Source organism: Aedes aegypti, chromosome 2 (genome assembly GCF_002204515.2).
Source record: "Aedes aegypti strain LVP_AGWG chromosome 2, AaegL5.0 Primary Assembly, whole genome shotgun sequence".
NCBI classification, from domain to species: domain Eukaryota; kingdom Metazoa; phylum Arthropoda; class Insecta; order Diptera; family Culicidae; genus Aedes; species Aedes aegypti.
The window spans coordinates 264,502,697-264,523,994 of NC_035108.1; the positions used below are offsets into that span (position 1 = coordinate 264,502,697).

A 21,298-nucleotide genomic window follows, 5' to 3' on the forward strand; every position below is an offset into this window, starting at 1 on the left:
GCTATTTTGCGGAACAAAATGAATTATTTTTGGTCAATTTAGCTAAAAGCGTCAATAAATTATTATCTCGGTAGTTCTTCAAATTCTAATTTCGTCAAAATGTGTCCTTGTACTGAACTTATAATTATGTTTGCAAAAACTAATCGCTTATGATAAACTCAGTTGATAAGGTTGCATTTATGGTATCATAAGCATTAGCCATCAAGAAGTTTGGTGAAATCAAAATTATGGAGAAACATGGTACTTCACCATGTGATAAAAATAGCTAACCACATTTTTTTTCGAAGCCACTTTTTTCCATACTGGCTTCAGTCATTTAACCGCACAGACTTAACGTAACTTAACAGTAGACAAGTATGCTCTAACGGTACAGCAGAGATATATCACTCGCGAAAAGTTTTGAAGCTTAGTAGTCTTTGTGCCCCTGCGGCTAGCGGCGTCAGTGATTCCAGATTGAATTTCAACGATAGATATTTCTGTTGTTTCAGAACGAAACTTTCATACAGTTTAACGCAATCGCCAACAAAAGCAATTTAATACCGTCTAAGCAACCTCTGGGTTCAGATAGCCGTAGCGGTAAACGCGCAGCTATTCAGCACGACCATGCTGAGGGTCGTGGCTTCAAATCAAAACATTTTCTCGACTTTCCAGGGCATAGGGTATCTTCGTGCTTGTCACACGATATACACATGCAAAAATGGTCTACTTGCAAAGAAAGCTCTCAGTTAATAACCGTGGAAGTGCTCATAAGAACACATAGCAGAAAAGCAGACTCTATCCCAGTTGGGACGTAATGCCAGAAAGAAGAACTAAGAAACCCGCCACCCCTGCCACTCAATTTTCGAGAAGGAATCTATGACAAAAGGTCGAAGGACAAAAGGTCGAAGGACAAAAGGTCGAATGACAAAAGGTCGAATGACAAAAGGTCGAATGGACAAAAGGTCGAAGGGACAAAAGGTCGAATGGACAAAAGGTCGAATGGACAAAAGGTCGAATGGACAAAAGGTCGAATGGACGAAAGGTCGAATGGACAAAAGGTCGAATGACAAAAAAGGTCGAATGGACAAACATTTAGGAAGAACAAAAGGCTATACAGTAAGGACCCGATTTTGTCAGCCCCTCGATGAATTTTAGGCTGACAAAATGGGGAACCTGACAAAATCGGGTCATTTCATTTTGTTCCTGTTTTTCAAATTTTGACGTGTTACATGGTTACATGGACTTTTCAGAGGGCAATGGACATGGGCGTAGCCAGTTTTTTCTTTTCAGGGGCTCCCTTCTGCCTTATATTGGTCATATCGATTTTTTCACTTTTAATAAAAGGCATTGCCATTGCCTCCTCTGGCTACGCCCATGCGTGCATGACATCAAACATCATCATAAACTTTAATGTGAACGTGGTAAAACATGACGATTACAACTTTTTGACAAATTTAAAATAGGCTGACAAAATCGGGTCCAAAAGCTGACAAAATCGGGGGCTGACAAAATCGGGTCAGTACTGTATTTACATATAAAAAGCAAGTTATCACTAAACCAAGCACAAGCGCTACTGCTTAAATAGATGAGCATATTTTCAGAAAGACCGTGCTGAGAGAGGTTCAATTTCAGCTGGTCAACGATCTAAAAAAAGCTCTAAGTAAATGCTTGAGTAGCTGAGAAGCAGACCCTACCCTAGTTGGGACCTAATTCCAGAAAAAGGATGATTACTTTTCTCCAATGCTAATTTAAATCAGTCGAAACCAACAATCAGATCTCTAATGCATAGCCCTAAAAACAGCAAAACTTCAAAAGAAGGAAAATCCTTTGTTAGAAATGCAAATCATGCTGTAAAGCATGAAGAACAGTCGATATTTATATGAAGGCAACATTTCAATTGAAAAAGAAAATGCAGGCAAGATGTAAAAGTGAAATCTATGAAGAACAGCCGATGTATAAAAGAAGGAATAACAATTGATACAAGTGTCTACAACAGAAAAAAAATCACTATAATATATAACTCCAAAAGAACAGCCCATGTTTAAAAGAAGGACAAATCTCTATTGAGAATGTATAAAATAAAAAGCTTACAATAATTACTCTATGCTTCGGAGTATCAAATAACAAACGACGTTCAGAAAATGAATCTTATGTTTGGAAAATAATAGCCTTAATACAAATTATTGCTTCAAACGGAAATTCTAAAAAACAGCCTTCATTTAAAAGAAGGAAAAACTTCAGATGAGAAGGGAGGAAATAGTGGTCAAAATGTTAGCAACTGAGTGTACGATAATCTTTTCAACGGTACATTTTGGACCTTTCGTCAATTCGACCTTTTGTCCATTTGACCTTTTGTCCATTCGACCTTTTGTCCATTCGACCTTTTGTCCATTCGACCTTTTGTCCATTCGACCTTTTGTCCATTCGACCTTTTGTCCATTCGACCTTTTGTTCCTTCGACCTTTTGTCCATTCGACCTTTTGTCCATTCGACCTTTTGTCCATTCGACCTTTTGTCCTTCGACCTTTTGTCATTCGACCTTCTGTCCTTCGACCTTTTGTCCTACAACCTTCGAGAAGTGCTTCTTCTCTACCATATGTTATGATACATCTCAACATCTATTCAAAAACTCGTTCTTATGGGATATTCACAATTAGCGGCCTGACAGCTCCCACTGTGTTGATGCGAGAAAAGGCATGAAAAGGATGGTCAGAAGAAGAAATAGCACTGCAGGTGCTTGATTTTGTCGATTAAAGTGCAACATTTTAGACTGCTTTTTATATATATTAGAATAGATTGCCTGCAAGATCAATTTCAAAAGATCGATGATAGTGATTCTAGGTATGGGTCAGATTTAGAGTTTGCTTGTTGATACTTTAAAGTACTGTGGGAAACTATAAAAAAATATTGCGCGTCAGTACATCGGTTCACAGATATAAAAATATATTAAAATATTGGGTCCTTGCTTAGCATCGTGGTAACGTCTGCGATGCCATGCTGTAGATGTCTGTATACGATTCCCGTCTAGGACTTCTTCGGACATGAAATATATTCGTTCTTGCCACACGATATACACATACAGTGAAAGCTCATAGATGATGACGATCAAGCTGTGGACCCACCAACCAAAGGAGAGGTTAAAAAGGCTATCAGCGAGCTGAAGAACTGTAAGGCTGCTGGGAAGGACGAGATCCCGGTCGAGCTTCTCAAGCACGGAAGCGAGCAGCTTTACCAGTCGATCCACCGAGTACTGCTGAAGGTATGAGAGGACGAAGAATTGCCCACCGGCTGGTTGGATGGCCTCATCCGCCCTATCTTCAAGAAAGGGCACAGACTGGAGTGCGCCAATTACAGAGGATTGACCCTGCTGAATTCGGCGTACAAAATTCTGTCGCGCATCCAGTTCAACAGACTGAGACCACTCGAGGAATCCTTCGTCGGCGAATACCAAGCTGGTTTTCGTGAGGGCTGTTCGACAACGGACCAGATGTTTAGCTTGCGAATGATCCTAGACAAATTCCGGGAGTACAACTTGCAGACTCACCATCTGTTTATTAATTTCAAGGCGGCGTACGACTCAGAGCTTTGGCAGATAATGTCTGAAAATGGTTTTCCGGTGAAACTAATTAGGCTGATACGTGCTACGCTGGATGGTTCGAAATCAAGTGTTCGGATCGCAGACGAGGTGTCAACCTCGTTCGTGACGTTAGACGGATTGAAGCAGGGAGACGCACTTTCGAATTTACTGTTCAACATTGCACTCAAAGGTGCTATTAGGAGATCTGGCGTGCAGAGAAATGGCACTATTATCACAAGGTCGCACATGCTCCTTGGCTTTGCGGACGATATAGACCTAATTGGAATTGATCGCAGTGCTTGATTTTGTAATGAAAATCTTCTATTTTTAATAAAGATGTCTTGTTCATAAAAGCATAACTGTCCCATATGAAAAAAGTTGGCATTGAGAAAGTAGCGCTCAAAGTTTGAAGTTTGTTCTCTCATATAAATGTTCATAATTTTCTAGTACATTTCTGCAGGCCATTGTCATCTAGCACCACCGCACAGATAACTCACAGATCAGCAAAAAAATACAAATGTATCAAAAATAATCAAACATTACAAAAAAAAAAGTTAATTTCAGTGAAGCTCGGATATATAAAAGCGATGAGATCTAATTATTAAAGGGAACAAACCATAAAAAATCATAATATTGTTTCTGTTAAATCCTTATTGATACCACTTATAAGCTTGTAAAATTGAAAGATCTGAACGATCGCAATACAAGATATTCGTAATAGATCCTGAAACTTCATGAGTAGATACATATTTATTATAGTTAGTAGATCAAATATTTTTTATTCCAGCCAAGTCAATTGGAATCACCTTTTCATTGCATACACTTTGATTTTATTCTAGAATACCATCATGTTTGTTATATAGTAATTTACGGCTTCAGCACAATTCGGCATTGCATTTTCACAGTATTGTTTTTATTAAAACATACCAATAAAAACATTTAGATGATTCCTTGATCTGTCAGCTTTCCGTTGACGAGGTTTCTGAGACTAAACAAATAATTTCGCGAGAGATGTCATTAATTCAAATGAAATTACTTAAAATGCGACTGATTTGGAGTTGCCAAACAGATTTGACACCAGTGCTTATGGGAAATCTGACAAAGAAAACGAGGCTTGTCACACAGACATGAGATGTTCGAAACGTTGTAAAAATGTTTCCAAAAAGCTTTTATCAAGTCTGTCAGTGTGAGTCGATAGAGGATTGAGCAGCGCATAAATGTAAACAAACAAACACGTGATTTGCCTGCTTATGTTCAAGAAAATTACGAAAGACTTCACAGATGAAAAATATGTAAATATAATTGCAGTGTAAACTGAAGAATATGGTAAAAATAAAACAAATTCATCTATTATTACAGCATCACGTTTAATTTAAGCATAAGCATAAGCATAGATGACCGTACAATTCGTAGTTGCTACTCCGTGATTGACCAGAACAATCGAAGTTGCACAGGGAATTAATGAATGGGGCTTGGGATTAGCTTACCATTCTTCAATGTGCACAAATCGAGAGCTCAAATTTAAAAGTCAATAACGGCGCCGGCCACGTCCTTACGGTCATCGGGGAAGGGAAGGAATGTTAGTGTGACTACCGTTGTTACTAGAGACCGAGATCACCTCTGCATCTCCACGGTTGTCATGGAGAGGATATTGGGTTAGTGGGATAAGGTAAAGATCTGGGAGTCACCAATGTTTGGTGATGCGAGCCATGATATAATCACGCCTAACCGGATTCGCGAAATAATTCGATAATCGCATTAAACGCCGAACAAGTGTTCGTCACTCGCCCACGCAAGAGCAAGCGACGCGATCAATAGATCAAACACTACTAGCCATCCGCGGCGCTTTTTCATTTCTCTGAGCGAACGACGCGCGACAAGTTTGATCCTGCCCCCATCGCCCGCCCCCGCAGGAGCAAGCGTCAAGGTCGAAGGATCAAACACTACTAACGAACCGATCACTTTTTCACCGCTTCACTACCGACGCGCGACATGTTTGATCCTGCCCTCATCACCCGCTCCCGCAGGAGTAAGCGTCAAGGTGGAAGGATCAAACACTACTCTATTCAAAAGATGTTTTTATTAATGACGAAAACTGAAAATTACATGTATATATTTTAAATTATATGAAACAGGAATAATGCCGACACTTGTAGTGACGAACTATACATAGTTTGTTTGAAAATTACATATGAGTATTACTGTGCATTTTGTCTCCATATGGTACAAGTTTTAAAAAATACGTCAACATTCACAATGTCGAACAATTCAAAAGATAATTTTTAATAATGTATAAAAGAGGCAAATATATTTATGTATATTGAAATTGTATAAGAAAAAAAAATAATGCCGACACTTATAGTGACGAACCATACAAAGTTTGTTTTAAAATTACTTAAAAGTTACGCTTTCAAGAAAATATGTGTTATCACAAGAATGAAACGAACTCACCAGTTGGTAATCCATCCTCGACTGAACACAAAACTGATACTGACAGCAAAACTTCTTGGCGTCCCGAAAACAAACCGTCTTGCTTGTGCCTTCCAAATACCTACCCAGCAAGACGCTCCAAAACAGAAAAAAAAAAATCTTAGGAGCCGAAAACACGCGCGAAACCGTGAGCCAAATCTATCGGACGACGCAAAACCGAACTGTCCTGCTTGGGCTTCACGAAGCACTACCCAGCAAGACGCTTGAAAACAGGAAAAAAAAAATCTCCGGCGACGAAAACATGCGCGAAACCGTGAGCCAAATTTATCGGACGACGCAAAACCGAACTGTCCTGCTTGGGCTTCACGAAGCACTACCCAGCAGGACGCTTGGAAACAGGAAAAAAAAAAAAAAATTCCGGCGACGAAAACATGCGCGAAACCGTCAGCCAAATCTATCGGACGACGCAAAACCGAACTGTCCTGCTTGGGCTTCACGAAGCACTACCCAGCAAGACGCTTGAAAACAGTCTATTACAGCATCACGTTTAATTTTCATCTAAAGATGCTTGAATTTTACATGATCGTGTAAATTCAAAGCGCATTTTTAGCTGTGCTAGACTGCCTAGAATACGTATATTTCCTATAACAATATACTGCCCATAACTGCATATTTGTCACATTCGACATTGTTGTCAATTCCGAGTTAATACCATGGCGAGTTATCAAATGATAAACACTTTCTTTTTTTTTTTTAAATCTTTATTTGAGTGTATTTTAACAATAAACACTTTCGATCAATTTATTGGTACCGTAATTCGGGGTGTAGTTGATCAGTGGGGAGAAGTTGATCATTCTTGAACCCACATGCATTGTTTGTCAAGAGAGTTATAACTTGATTTCAATTATCAAAATTTCTGTTGTGTCGCATTATTTGATATCTACTCTTGATTTTTCTCATTTTGGTTTGACAATGGAATCAATTATACCATGGCAAAACAGGATTTTTACGAAAAATTTGATGAACTGTTCATGAAGGGTTTATCTCGAAACAATCGACTACTGCCAGAGCCATAGAATGACGACTTTTCAATGAACTGTCTCATACATTTCAGATTTGTTCACTGAACACAATTGCGAATCTGCACTAAGGATAAAAAACATTTTCAGATTTTTTTTTTCGTGAAAAGGTTGATAAATTCACAGGAAATTGCCTACTTTTAGGCGTTTAACGCGAATAATTCTATAATTCTCAAAGTTTAATTTTAAAATTAACCGAATTATTTACAAGTTATAAGATTTTTTATTTTGAAACTTGATTCATATTCAGTGACCTCATGTTTAGTGAGAAGCATATCTTTTTATTTTTGGAAACTATTCGCAGTAATTGATCAACTTCAACCCGGAATCAAAAACTTCACTTTTTGATTTCCATAAATTGTTTTTGTTATGATTATATTTTTTTGTCAAAATTCTGTTCACATAATTCGATAAATATCCAACCAGTACTAGTTTGAAAAATATTTGGATGACAATACATGCATCCCACCAGATTTTATTGAACAGAATAGCTCAAAAGTGACCAACTTCACCGCATTTTACGGTATCTGTGAGATTGTTCAAGAAAATGCGAAAATTTTTTTTTGTCACACTGATAATTGTAACCGCATAACTGTCGCATTGAGATTATACATGAGCCCCGTAATGTAGTATCAATGAAATTTCTATCAGAATTATTTTCTGCCTTTTCGCTCAATATGAGATATTAGCTGTACAAAATTTCAGCCTCAAATAAGCACTTTTGAATTTTTGGTATTCTTTAAAAATTGTAGTTTCTTCCCATACTGCCATAAAATGCACCCTTGGTATTTAATTCGCTCATTTCTTAATTCTGTCGGATGTTACAAATATGCAGCTATGGGCAGAACATTGATTATATAATTTTATTTCAACAGATCCGACAAATTTCTCGCCACTAGCTTATTCACAAACGAGATTGCTAACAAAATGCTCAAGTGTACAGCTGGAATTGATCATGAGGTACAGGAATTTCCGTTGCTTTGTCCTACCTGTGAACAAAATGTGTAAACGGAAATACGCCCCTGCAATAAAATTCTAACACGTGCAAGGCAAGCAGAAAAATGTGCCAGGTAACAAATACAGCCCCATAAACAAGAATCTAGAATTTCAATCCCAACCAGGGACCGACGAACCCTTACACAAATCATTGAAACACCACCACAGCTCTCGCAAAAGGCTCAAGTGCTTCTTGAGACAATCGCGGCTCAACTTCGAAGGTACAATGATCGGAAGACGACAATCACAAAATAAAAATACAAGGAGCATGTACATATGTATGTACGATGTGTGTATTGGCCGAATGCCATTATCATACTTCAGTACTAATCGCTCAATTATGATGTTGCGCTGCTTTACATGCTGCGCCTCTCTGCAGTTTTCTTCATTTCGCGAAACATAAAATCGACCGAAAACACACCAACCTGTCGTACGTAATGGGGTCGTATCGATACGAAAATATCAATAACCCTATATTTCGAATATGGGAGGAGAATAATAGCCGAAGTAATGTATTCAATCGAAAGCGATACCAGATGGTGAAGAGACTGAAATTTGACATCTTTAGCGGTGAAATCTGGCCTGTTTAAGGACTAGGGATGCACAAGTTGGTCCTGCTGAAATTAATCCCGAATAACTGTAACGGTTAACGCACAACATTTCAGCAAGGCCAACCGGAGGGTGACGGGTTCGAGTTCCGCCGATCGAGGATCTTATTATTTTGTTCTTCATGATCTTCTTTTCCTTCTTCTTCATGGCGTTGAAATTAAACTGGAACCGACACTACTTCTCAGTTTAGTGTCCTGATGAACATATTCGCAATTGATCATTGAGAGCTTTCTTTACCAATTGACCATTTCTAAATTTATGTTTAAGGGGGCAGGATCCGTCATTGATTTCGGAATTTTCAAAAGCAGTTTTTTCGCTCAACAACAAGAAAATTTACAGGAAAATGTGTTCACTGTTTTCTATACTCCAACCAAAACACAGTGAACATATTTTCTTTGAATAATTTTCAGTTTTGAACAGTAAAACTGCTTTTGAAGTTTCAGATGATAACGACGATTACGATGATGGAGCGTTGAACGTTAATGTGGCATGCATGAAGATACTCTATGCTCACGTTTCCCAACATGGTGTCCGTGGACCCCTGCCCAAGTGAAAAGCTCGCTGAAACGAGCATCTTACAGTGAGCTATTTTTTGTGGTTATCAAGAATGAGAGACAGTGCTCTATGCCCTTTAAAATCGAGAAAATTTCCTATACGTAGAGATTCTCGACCTGCAATATTCAAACCCAATGTCTTGCTGAATAGCTACGCGTCAGCTATATGAGTTGAGGATAATTCCGGATTTGAAATTTTCTCGACTTCACAGGATATAGAGTATTTTCATGCTTACGATATAGGGTTTGTTCTTCTTCGTCGTAAGCGCTACTATTCGTCGTATCAAACTTTAAATGTTCCACTACGGCGGATATTCAAACTTACCTGCAACATAGATTCATTATCCAAGTGTAATTTTGTGAAAGCTGTTATGGTTTGTACGATTGTATGACATTTGCCAGAAAACCATTTGCCAGAATCAATTCGCCAGAATGATTTTTGCCAGAAAACCATACCCCAGAATGTACCATTCGCCAGAAAGCCATTCGCCAGAATGGACCATTTGCCAGAAAACCATTCCCCAGAATCAATTTTTGTAATTAATTTTCAATCTTGATATCAATTGATCGACAAATTTATGGGAAATTTAAGCCTACCGAATTTTTCGATACTCGTGATTTTGGTATCTTAAATTTACTCATATTATTTGTACTTATAACATGAAACATTGTGAAACCAACTCCCAGACTATTTACATCAAGAGAATTGAACTACTAGCACTGCACAGCTACAACGCAAAATAATTGAAATTTAGCGTAACTTCTACAGTACAGTGCTCGCACCGTAAATGTTGTGCCAAACAATAATTATATCATTGTAATATTATAATAAGTGTAAAACAACTGATTTATCCACGTTATTTCGTTTATTTTGTTAAAATCCTTCGCACACAATTTTATGCAGTTTTCACAACATGAAACATGTGTGGCGGACGTAAGATTACCTTTTCTTGCTATATAGCTGATCTGATAAAAAAAGCTGAAATGTTTGGCACGAATATGTTTAGTTTCAGGATTCAGTAATATGAATAGTGTATCTTTCTGGAAAAATATCGCAAAACAACTAAAAAGAACAGCCTTTCAGTGAAAGAAGGGAAAATTATGTTTGAAATATGATCAGTTTAGCGCCAAAAATCATTTTACAAATATAACTTAAATGACTTAGCCCAACGTTCTTTCAGTCATATATTCAGTCCCTGAAAAGAACGTTAAACTGTTTTACTCTTAAAAATAATTTTAACCACGAAATTTTTTGTTTCAAAGTTCTTTTGCACCATTTGGGACAGACTACCGAAAAACCCTTCAATCTTCAGTATTTAGCCTGATTGTAACTTTTAGCTATCTGGTACCGGATATAAGAAATTCCTTGAAGGACTGCCACGTGGCTATGATTAATGGTGGAAGCCAACAAAAACTCACAGATATTTTTTTCTTATATTCTGTCACTTGCTATAAGAAACAAGTCGATTATATGTTTTTGGAATCACTCGAGTTATTGAAGATTTCAAATAAAATAAAGGTCATGGTTAACCTTCCATGATCGACTCACTTTCAATAAAGCTTCTTTATTTGGGGACATGTATTGATTTTCCATTTCCTGATTTTTGCATTGTTACTTTCCAATAATTGTCTTTGCAGACATTTTTATTGCTACCAGTCTTTCTATGATTTTTTTAAACTGTAATTATTAAAAATGGAAATGACATTATATTGTTTACATAACTTCCATTGCTTCTGTTAGCTGCAGGCAGCAACATATCTTTTCAGTGCAATTATGAAGAATAGCCAATGATATAAAGAAGGATAAATCTCCTATGAAGCATATAAGTCCGTGTATTCGTTAGCCCTAAAGAACAGCTTAATATTCAAAGAAGGGAAAATAATTAATAGAATGATGAAAATACAGTTGCCTATAAGGGGTTGTCCATTAACCACGTGGTCATTTCTTTCAAATGTTTATACCCCCTCGTGATATTTTGTCCATACAAAAATTTTAAAATTTGTATAGACCGTGGTCATTGACCAGACCCACTTTCCCATGCCCCACAAATGAGCATGGAAGAACCCTAATAGCATGTAGAGAATAGCCTGGAAAATGCTCATCATAAAATTAAAAAAAGACAGTTATATCTCAAAAACTACGAAAACCTCGGAAATATATTACATCTTCTTTTTATCTCACGTTACGTCCCAACTAGGACACAGCGTACTTCTCAGCTGAGTGTTCTTACGAGTTCTTTCATAGTTATTAACTGAGAGCTTTAATTGCCAATTGACTCCCACAATCCGAAAAAATCTTCAACCGGTGGGATTCGAAATCACATGTCCGTTAGCTTGGTCTTGCTGAATAGCTGCACGTTTTCCCCTACAGCTCTTATCTGCCAACATAAGTCTATAATATCATAATTAGTTTAAAATATTCTATCGAACAAAAAGTTAAAAATCCTAGAAACCTTTTTTTTTCATTTAATTATGTACATATTTCCCGCTGCAAATCATAATAACTCGAAGAATTTTTCACACCTAAGTATTGCTATGCAAAGCAAAGTATTGAAATAATATTTTTTCTGGGGAATGGTCTTTCTGGGGAATGACTTTCTGGGGAATGGTCCATTCTGGCAAATAGATTTCGGGCAAATGGTTCATTCTGGCAAATTGATTCTGGCAAACGGCTTTCTGGCAAATGGTTTTCTGGCAAATGTCATACAACCGTTTGTACACTTGTACACCAAAAATGCAATAAAACTACTGTATTTCGGTAAATAACTTCAGTTCAATCATCCACTTTGCACTTTTTTACCGAAATCGCATGGACGAACACGATTTGGGAGAAATGCTTAGCGATCGACTGAGCCACACCACTTTCCAACACAAGTTTCTTCCCGCCCCCGTGGGTGACTTACTTCGCCGGGCACTTATTTTCACTATGGAAAACCTTCGTACTTCTTCACTGAAGGATTTCACTCCAATCACACGCCGTAAAACTTTAATAAATCACCAAATTTTACGAAATTTTCTCAACCGCCGCGTATAATTAAGAATGTAAACAAAGTTCAATCCGTCGTACTGAGAAAGAAAAGCTTGTGTGCATCAATGTGTGCGCGACGCTCGACGTAAAAATACGATTCCTTTGATTGTGTTGTTTTCGCTGTACTGTGAGCAAATGCCATAATTGTACGGTCAAAAGGAATTGTGTTCATATGTTCGGGCTGAATTTTGATGACGAACAATTAATTTTAATGGAAATTAGTATATTCCATCATGCTGAAGGAATGGAGGGAGATGCCCGTAGATCTATATATTCTAGTAAAACATTTTATTATAGCGTTGATATGTTGTGTTTTAACCACTCAATACACACAGTGAGCCGTAAGTTGTGAGACGAATCTGGAAACTGATTGCGACGGAGTTGAAAACGATACGACGGATTGAGAATACGGTAAGATGCATTTTATTTGCATTATTTCCAAAAAGAGATCAAGATTTATCAAAATGTTATTGTACAATGCTAAAGCCGTTTTGAGAAAGAATTGTTTGGCATCGGTTTGTATCAGCATCATTAACTGCAATACTGGGAAAATTGCAGCTCTCACTGATCAATGCTTAATACGATGGATACTAGCACATCACCCTACATATGCTAAAATAGTAAATTGCCAGAGAAAGCTCTCATTTAATAACTGTGGAATTGCACATAAGAACACTATACTGAGAAGCAGGCTTTGCAATGATGACGTAACGCCGTTAATAAAGAAAGGCATGCGAAACGTGTTGATTATGGAAAAGTACTTACAAAATAGTGTAACAAAACATCTGAAACATCAAAAGCAATTTTAGGTAAAACTAGTAAGAAGATTTCAGGGAGAAATTCTTTGTATACAATTTTGAGCATTAACCCTTCTACTGGCTTATTTTCACCTTTAGTGGAAAGGCATTGGCGTAAATACGGGGGGGCTAGGGGGGGCTTAGACCCCCCTAGAAAAGTTCAAGCCCCCCCTAGAAAAGCTTAACTCTCATGCTAAGCATACACCTTACTTAAGGGTTTTTTTTTCGATCAGAAGAGTCAAGCACCCTCTAGATTTGAGTTCAAGTTACGCTAATGTGGAAAGGTATTCAATATCGGCAGATAGAGATATGTTTGCCAAATTAAGTGTAATTGTGGTAACATTGTGCTAAAAGATTATGTAGCTGGCGGGACTTGAACCCACAATTTCCATTATGTACACAGACGCATTACCAATTATACTACAGCTACGCTACGGTAAACTGAAGTACCGTAAATTCGGCTCAAATTGATCAGTAGGGTGAAATTGATCACCGTGTCACACGATTTTATTTCTTCCTGATGGAGCACAAATATCAATGCAACCTGCAGTGAATGAATGTTGTTTGTCGGAACTTGTAGCATTCCCAAGCCCCACAATCTCACTTAGTTTAATATACCACACTTATCCCTCACCATATCCCTATTACCCTATATTCAAACTTATATACTATAAATAATACATATATAATATGTTTGCACCATTTTCTTACAAGTTCTCAAAAAACTCTTCTTGTTTAGGAATCTATGTCGAGATCTGCCATTGGTGATCTGGTTTTAAAGATATTCCGATGTTCCTTGGGGGACCGACCTTCTCCATATGAAATGTCTTTGACGGCCATTTTGTTTTACGTCAATTTATCAAAAAAAAATAAAATGTTGGCTACACAAAGCTGGGTGATAAGGAGCTACTCTGAAAAAATCATACAAATCGGTTGAATATTCTAGAAGATATCTGAAAATTACGATATGATGTTTTTTGAAGTTTTCACGATCTTTATTGGTGCAGTGTGGTACCAGAAACAAAAATGCTCATTACTCAAAGATTGCTATTACCAAATTGCTTCATTTTTTCAAAACATACTCTCATTAATGTATTGTTCCGATGAGTTAATATCAGAATTAGATAAAAAATATGTAGCCTGAAATATTTACGCGGGTTATGGCTACGCGTCGGTCCCCCAAGGAATGTCGGAATATCTTAGGATCCAGTTGACCAATAAACAATATTGACACAGATTCTAAAACTAGAAGAGTTTTTGAGAACTTGTGAAATAATGGTGCATAAATATTGATAAACAAACAAGTGATAGAGGTTTGATTATTTTTAATGAAGCTGCCGGTAGAGAGATTAATATATTTTTATCCCGAATGTTTGAGGAATTTCTGTACAGCTAAATGTTTTATTCTGCAATCAGCAAAACTGCTTATTTAGGTAATCGTTGTCAAAATATTTGAAAAAAAAATTTATGCTGTTTAAGAAATCTGAACATTTATTTCGGAAATTGCGAACTCAAGAATTTTTGAACATTTGTGAAATAAAGGGTAAAAACAAGCTAATTCTGGGGTTGGAGTTTTTCACTGGCAAGAGCAAGTTCGATGTGGACGACAAATTTAAGTAGAAGAAAATGTCGAAGTTCGCTTCCAAATATCTCATTCCGCAGGCCATCTGCTCTTGCTGACTGTGGAGTAAGCCTTTCGTGACAAAAGACACAGTAAATGGCGAGATCTACAAATCTGAGTGCCTCGAGTAGCGCCTTTTGGCGTTCCTGCAGCAGCACGACGAAGCTCCGCTATTTTGGCCAGATTTGGCATCTATTCTAAAAGTGTACTGGAGTGGTATGAGGCCAATTCTGTCCATTTCGTTCCAAAGGACATGAATCCGCCAAGCTGTCCGGAGCTGTGCCCGGTAGAGCAGTACTGAGCAATAATGAAGCAGGAACTTCGGAAGAACAAGAAGACAGTCAAAGACGAGAAGGACATGTTAAGAAAATGGAAAACAAAAAAGTGAGAAACTGGTACCGTATGACACTGTAAAGACTTTGATGGAGGGCATCATGCGAAAATACCTTCAATTTTTCACTCAAGGCTCCATCGACTAACTTTTCTTTTGATTTTCGAAGTAAATATATGAATAAAACTACCCTAAAATTTTGGTTTAATTCTAAACATTATAAGAAAATTGGCATGACATTTTCGGTGTCGCAATAATTTCGTGTTCACCCTAAAGGAGAAAACATTGAACTGTATTCTTCCAGATTATGTGGCATATTTTGGCTGCAATTGTTGATAACATTCTAGGGTAAATTCAACTAGAAGAATTCCAGATGGAATTGGATAACTAAATTCTGACATGACTCTCTTTAAATCTGTTCCTTTTTTCAAATTATGCCAAAAACCCACAATTATTTAAAAAAAAAATAAAAATTGTGGTAGGTTTATGCAAGAATATTGAGTAAGAGTCCCTAAAATAATTCCACCAGAATTTCTTATTCTATCAAACATCCGTTCAATGATTTTATCTTGAATACATAGGTACGAAATATTCGCCAGATATTACTGCAAGAATTGTGCCAAGGTATCTGTTAGAATTCCCTCTTTGTCTTATTGATTCTCCAGGATTCTACTACTTGATCCAGAAACCCGATTATCGACAAACAGATCTGAAAATTTTGTCATTCAAATATCTTCTATGATTAACTACAATATTATTCTGCCAAAATTTGCTAAATAAATTTATGCAGAAATATCTCAAGGAAGATCATTACAAATTTCTTCATAAATTTATTCGCAAATTTTAGCACTAATTGCTCTATTCTTATTTTTGAAACAGAAATATTCCAGGGATACATAGCAAATTTCTTCATTGTTTTCTACTGAGGAATTCTAGATAGATATCCACGAGGAGAAGTTGTTTATCATGTATTTTGTCATGGCTGCAGAATATCTTGAAAAATACCTAGAATGACTAATACTGTATGGGAATTCTTGCGGTAATCTTTCTTGTAAATTTTTTCATGCTATTTTTAACCGAGGCCCCTAAAAAACTGACAAATTTTCTTTAAATTTTCAGCAAAATCAAAACAATTTTTTTTTTTCAAATTGTTGGAATATAGAAATTACTTATTATAAATTATAAATGATTTCTTATCCAACATGAGATTTTACCCCTCGTAAAAAGCACTGGGGAAATATTAGGATTCTCGGGCAAATCTGACCGCCGTTTTGATAAAATTCGTAAAATAATTTGTACCGGAATTTAACACTTTTTGAAGGAATTCAGAAAGAATTTGCTTTCGGAATTTCTGCTGGAACTTCTGCTAAGTGTGATCAGGTTCATCTCGGGAACATTTCATTGGCAACTAGTGTACAGTGGACTAGAAAACAGTTTTACGCGAAAAAATGCATTTTGAGCTTAAGAATAAGTCATGAGACGGAAATGGTCTTCAACGAAGTTATTTGTATTAGTGAGACCCTTTGAACGATTTTTAAAACATAAGAAAACACACATTTTCATGTAAGAAACATGTAGATGTCTTTTGAATGCCACCAAGAGATATTTTTTATGTTTCTCCCAATCAGAAATATTCGCAATCAAAGTAGACGTGTTTTGTGCACGAAAACGAAAATAACTCCCAAATGGGATGAGATAGTGAATTCATTTACTCACCAAATTACGCATTATTTTACATTATTAACTCTAAAAGCGTTTCATACACTATTTTGATGAGATATTAGAATCGAAAACGCTGGATCCAGAAAACCAGTTTTTTGGACCACCCTATGTCACCATAGAAAAAATAGCTCTAAATCTGGCTTGAAATTGAATGGTCTACAATTTTTGTTGAGCTTCAGTGCAAAACTTGTCTACTATTTCTACTGAAACTCAGCAATTTGATTTACTGAATGTATCAATTTGCGAAAAAGTTACACGTGTTATCGGTGAGAATCGAACTCATGACTCCCTGTTTACTAGATCGGGCGCGTATCCATACACTACGAGAGGACTCGTGGACGCAGAAGTTAACCTGTATTCGATGTCAGCTCAATTATCACGTGGTTCTCTTTATACAATAGAAATCGTTGTGTTTGAATGGGCATCTAATTCTTCCGAAAAGAGGTGTGAGAAAACGTGTAACTTTATCGCAAATTTCATATCAATTTGTCGATTTAATCCAATTGCAAAGTACATGCAATTTTTAGTTTTTTTTCGGTAATTATTATACTTCTATTGGTTAGCCGTAAACCATGAATCATAAATAAAAAGTAATCTTCTTCTTCTTCTGGGGTTACGACCCAACTGGTTCCAGTGAACGATTTGCTCTTTGAAGGTAGCACCACACTAGACAACGGACTAGTATACAACGCTCATTAGAATAGTCCAAATACATTCCTGACGGATAATTTTCCGTACTACAGCTGGAGTTGAACCCAAACTACTTGAATTGATGTGGCTAAATACTTGATAACACTAACCGCACGGCCACAAAACCCCCAATCTTAATAGTAGACTAATCACTGTCATTATTCGAAAATTTTAGTTCAATTTTAAACTAATGAAACTCCAATTCTTCAAAGTATACTCTTTCGTTAACAGAAAATTTGCAACAGAAAGGGGGGTACATATTTTTGCATATATTTTTTTTAAGCACGATGCAAACTAAAATCCAGAAGAAATCATGTTGTAATTTTAAGCATGTTTGATTAAAATTTTTGGTTTTATCGTCATTTTGTTTCATCAATTCAATATTTTTTATAATTCAATTCAATTCATTATTGGTAAAACTCATACAACTTGCTCCATTAGTTATGGCTGCATTCATGGTTTTATTCTCACACTGTGTATCACATAATGTTTTATACAAAATCTAACCCATTTATGTTTTAACAATTTTTAACTTTCACCATAATAGAACACCCTCACTCGATTGTCTTCTGCTGTGGACAATCATACAATAAAAAAAAATGGTCTTACATTGATAAGAGGGCAACTATAATTATACTCACTACGAAGTGCACACCACCAACCAACAAGAAAAAAAAATGATTCGCACAACAACGGCAGGACACAACGACGATCTTAACTGCCGTCGTTTTATTACATCCGAGGGTCACAGATAGCGAATACTATTGATCGGCATACGAAGGACTGGAGCAGCATCCAAAAGTTGTGAACTGATCTGACACTGTCGGTGTTGCCACTCAATGTAACTGCATTTTCGAACTCTTCACGTGTTACCTTTGGCACTTGTGGATCTGCTTCACCACACTTCACCAAACCTTCCAATTTTTTCCAGGATCTCAATTTGCACTTTTCCTTCGCCCCTTTGTTGTTTCTTCTGTGTTTTATTGCACCTTCTCACACATCTCAAACCGACAAAACGGCCGTTCGTTAGCTCAAATCTCACAATTACTTTCTTCCGTTGCCCACCATCAGGAACGAAGGATCATTTTCCTCGAAATCGTCGATACGTTTTCGCACTTGCTGCCCTGACTTCGGTGGGAAAATTTTCATTTATTTTTATTTTCAACCAAACTATAGGCAATTCACTGATTGGCACCAACTCTAAATAAACCGAAGCACATTGTCACTTGCGGCCGTCGATGGTACAAAAAAGCCGATGACATATTAACACCGTATTATTTCGGTCCGTTTGGGTCTTCAAAAAAGGAACAAAATACGCACCTTCTCGAGTGGTAAATGAAGCAAAAAAAAAAAACAGCCGACGCGTATGACTCTTTGAACGTGCACCGAAACGCGCAATCTATTTAAATACTACACCGCCAAGCAATTTATCGTAACAAGTCTACGAGTTTCGCTAAACTTTCCTTCAGTCACGAGCATACGAGATAATTCAAGGCAGCCTGTTCAAGTCCAAAAAGGACTACAAAACCAAAACCGTATCCATCTCGACGGCACTTCACTCAGTCAGAATAAAAAGTAAAACACCGCGCAAAAGTAATCCAGAAAATCCCATTCAACTCAAAAACCGCAAAACCGCACTATGACTCAACGACGCGTACGATCAACGACACAACGAACAGCGTCCGAACTGTTTGAAATCCCGGCGAAGACTGATCATTGGCCCTTTTGCGCTGATTGATCTTGCCTTTCGCGCGCTGCGACAGATGCAGAGGTACAATGAGGCAGGATAAAATGCAGCATCCAGTCTGGCGAGAGAACCGATCGATGCAGCAGACGATCTTGATCTTCTCTTTTGCTGTTCTCTTATGCTCGCGGCAAACCGCTCTCGCTCTCTCTCTGAATTACTCAGCCGGCCGAGACCGGCGAGGTACAGCTGATAACAGACGTAAACAACATGGTTCTGTGGCAGGGAGTTTGTTTGGGTTCAAAGTTAAGGGCGGTATTCACATGAAACTCGCGCCTGCGACATTAAAAATATGCATGTAGATCATTGCAGCTACTTGCAGTTGCCAAAACGATTTGGTGTCTTCTGCGCGATAATGTCTTGGAGAATCAACAGAAGATACCAACAAGATTTTAAGTAACAAGTGCCTCAGATTCATATTGAGCCACGGCGCTATCGAATAAGGTATCGGCGGCGTGTTATACGTCGATCAACATCGCGCCGAGACCACCGTACAAAATTTATCTAATAAAAGTTTTTTTTACAATAAATGCACCAGCAATATTATATTACTTTGAGAATTTCTACGGAGATTCTTGTAGAAGTTCATAAAGGAATATCTCCAAAAATTTCTTCATCTCTAGATTTTTTTTTCAGCGGTTCACCCAACTATTTTTCCAGGATTTGGACCTTAAATATTTTCTGAATATGTTTCTTCCATAAACACAAGGTTTCCAGCAGCCTCCTGAGTTCTTCCAGGAATTCTATAAGAATTCCTATATTCGTTGATCTAGGAACTCTTTCAGGAATACCCAAGCAACCACTAGTCCGCTAATTCTTGTTTTGCCTTATAGGGTTATGTATTGGCATATATAGAGTTGCTTGGTGATCCAATCCGCATGGTTGCTAAATTGATTAACTCATTTCGCTTAGGGGAAGTGGTGGTAAAATGAACACCTTGCCTTTTATCGAGAAAAAACAAATTTCGATAAATTTTTATCACGTACGGGCGATTTCTAGCATAAATAAGAGTGTTCGAGTTGATACGTAGGTCAATTGAAGTGAAAACATCAACGACAACTAAGTTTTAAGAAAACCACGTTTGAAAATTAGAACTGACGTAACTTTTAGCTCGGAAGACTTGAGGTTTTTCAGTGAGATGAGTATCTGATATGAGGTCAAATCTGATACCTTTAGAATTCTCTTTGAACGGGTTACAATCATTAATGGTTATATTTTCGATGATGCAATAAAAAGTTTCAGAAATATTTGTTTTGCTCGCGTTTTTCGAATGATGTTCACTTTACCACCAACAGCTGTTCATTTTACCAACATAGTGCAGGTAAAATGAACATTTCGTTTTTTTTGCTAGCGACAAAAATATGTGAAAATTCAGAAATTTTAGTCTGAATTTGTGTTGCTGCTATAGATAACATCCCTGTTTTTGATGTTGTGGGATAGAACTATACAAATTCCTCGTTTTTCTATCAGAAACAAGATGATTTTCTTGATTTTCTTCTCATTTTACCACCCCTTCCCCTAGTAGAAATGGACAAATTCGAAATTATGAAAAATAATCCACGTGCTCCGGTGATATTTGATCTCACGACTTTTGTATGCTAGACGAGCGCTTTGCCAACTAAGCTACTGGGCCACTTAATGACCCAATAGCTCAGAATGTAAGGAATTCGTAACTTGTAACCTTCTGAGCTATTAGGTCATCAAGTGGTTCGGTAGCTTACACACCTAAATTCATAAATCAACTTCGGTTAACGGATTTGCCGAGACTTGAACAAATATCTCGGTAAATATTTGTCGAATTTCGGTAAAACTTTTATCAGTATCAGTAAACGTTTACCGAATCTCGGTAACGTTCTCCAAGATCTCGATAAATTAGTATTAATATTAGAATTCGGTATTGAAAATTACCGAGTTGTCCGGTTTTTGGTGATTCGTTTTACTGATGTCAAAGAAATTATTTAAGTTTGTAGTTGGAAAGAGCGCTCGTCTATTTTAGTCCACCTGAGCACGTGGATATTTTTCATATTTTCACTCATAATTTGTCCATTTTTCCCTCGCGCAATGAGCTAATTAATATTATAAAGCTAATATACATCCTTGATTTTGATAACATAAAAAATGTGTAAGTTTTGACTTTTGTT

At 37.1% G+C, this 21,298-nt stretch overlaps 1 protein-coding gene across 4 annotated transcripts in view; it reads right to left on the reverse strand.

Annotated features, from left to right (window-relative positions):
* The window catches only part of LOC5570897 (laminin subunit alpha-1), a 547,286-nt gene extending 528,537 nt beyond the window's left edge, over positions 1-18,749 (reverse strand). Inside the window, exon 1 of one of the 4 annotated variants that reach the window (XR_002500521.1) lies at positions 18,055-18,748. The gene's annotated coding sequence lies outside the window, so the exon portion shown is untranslated. Of the gene's footprint in view, positions 1-18,054 lie in introns of all 4 variants that reach the window. The other 3 variants (XM_021844981.1, XM_021844982.1, XM_021844983.1) reach the window with 3 other exon arrangements.
* Between the last annotated feature and the right edge of the window lie 2,549 nt (positions 18,750-21,298).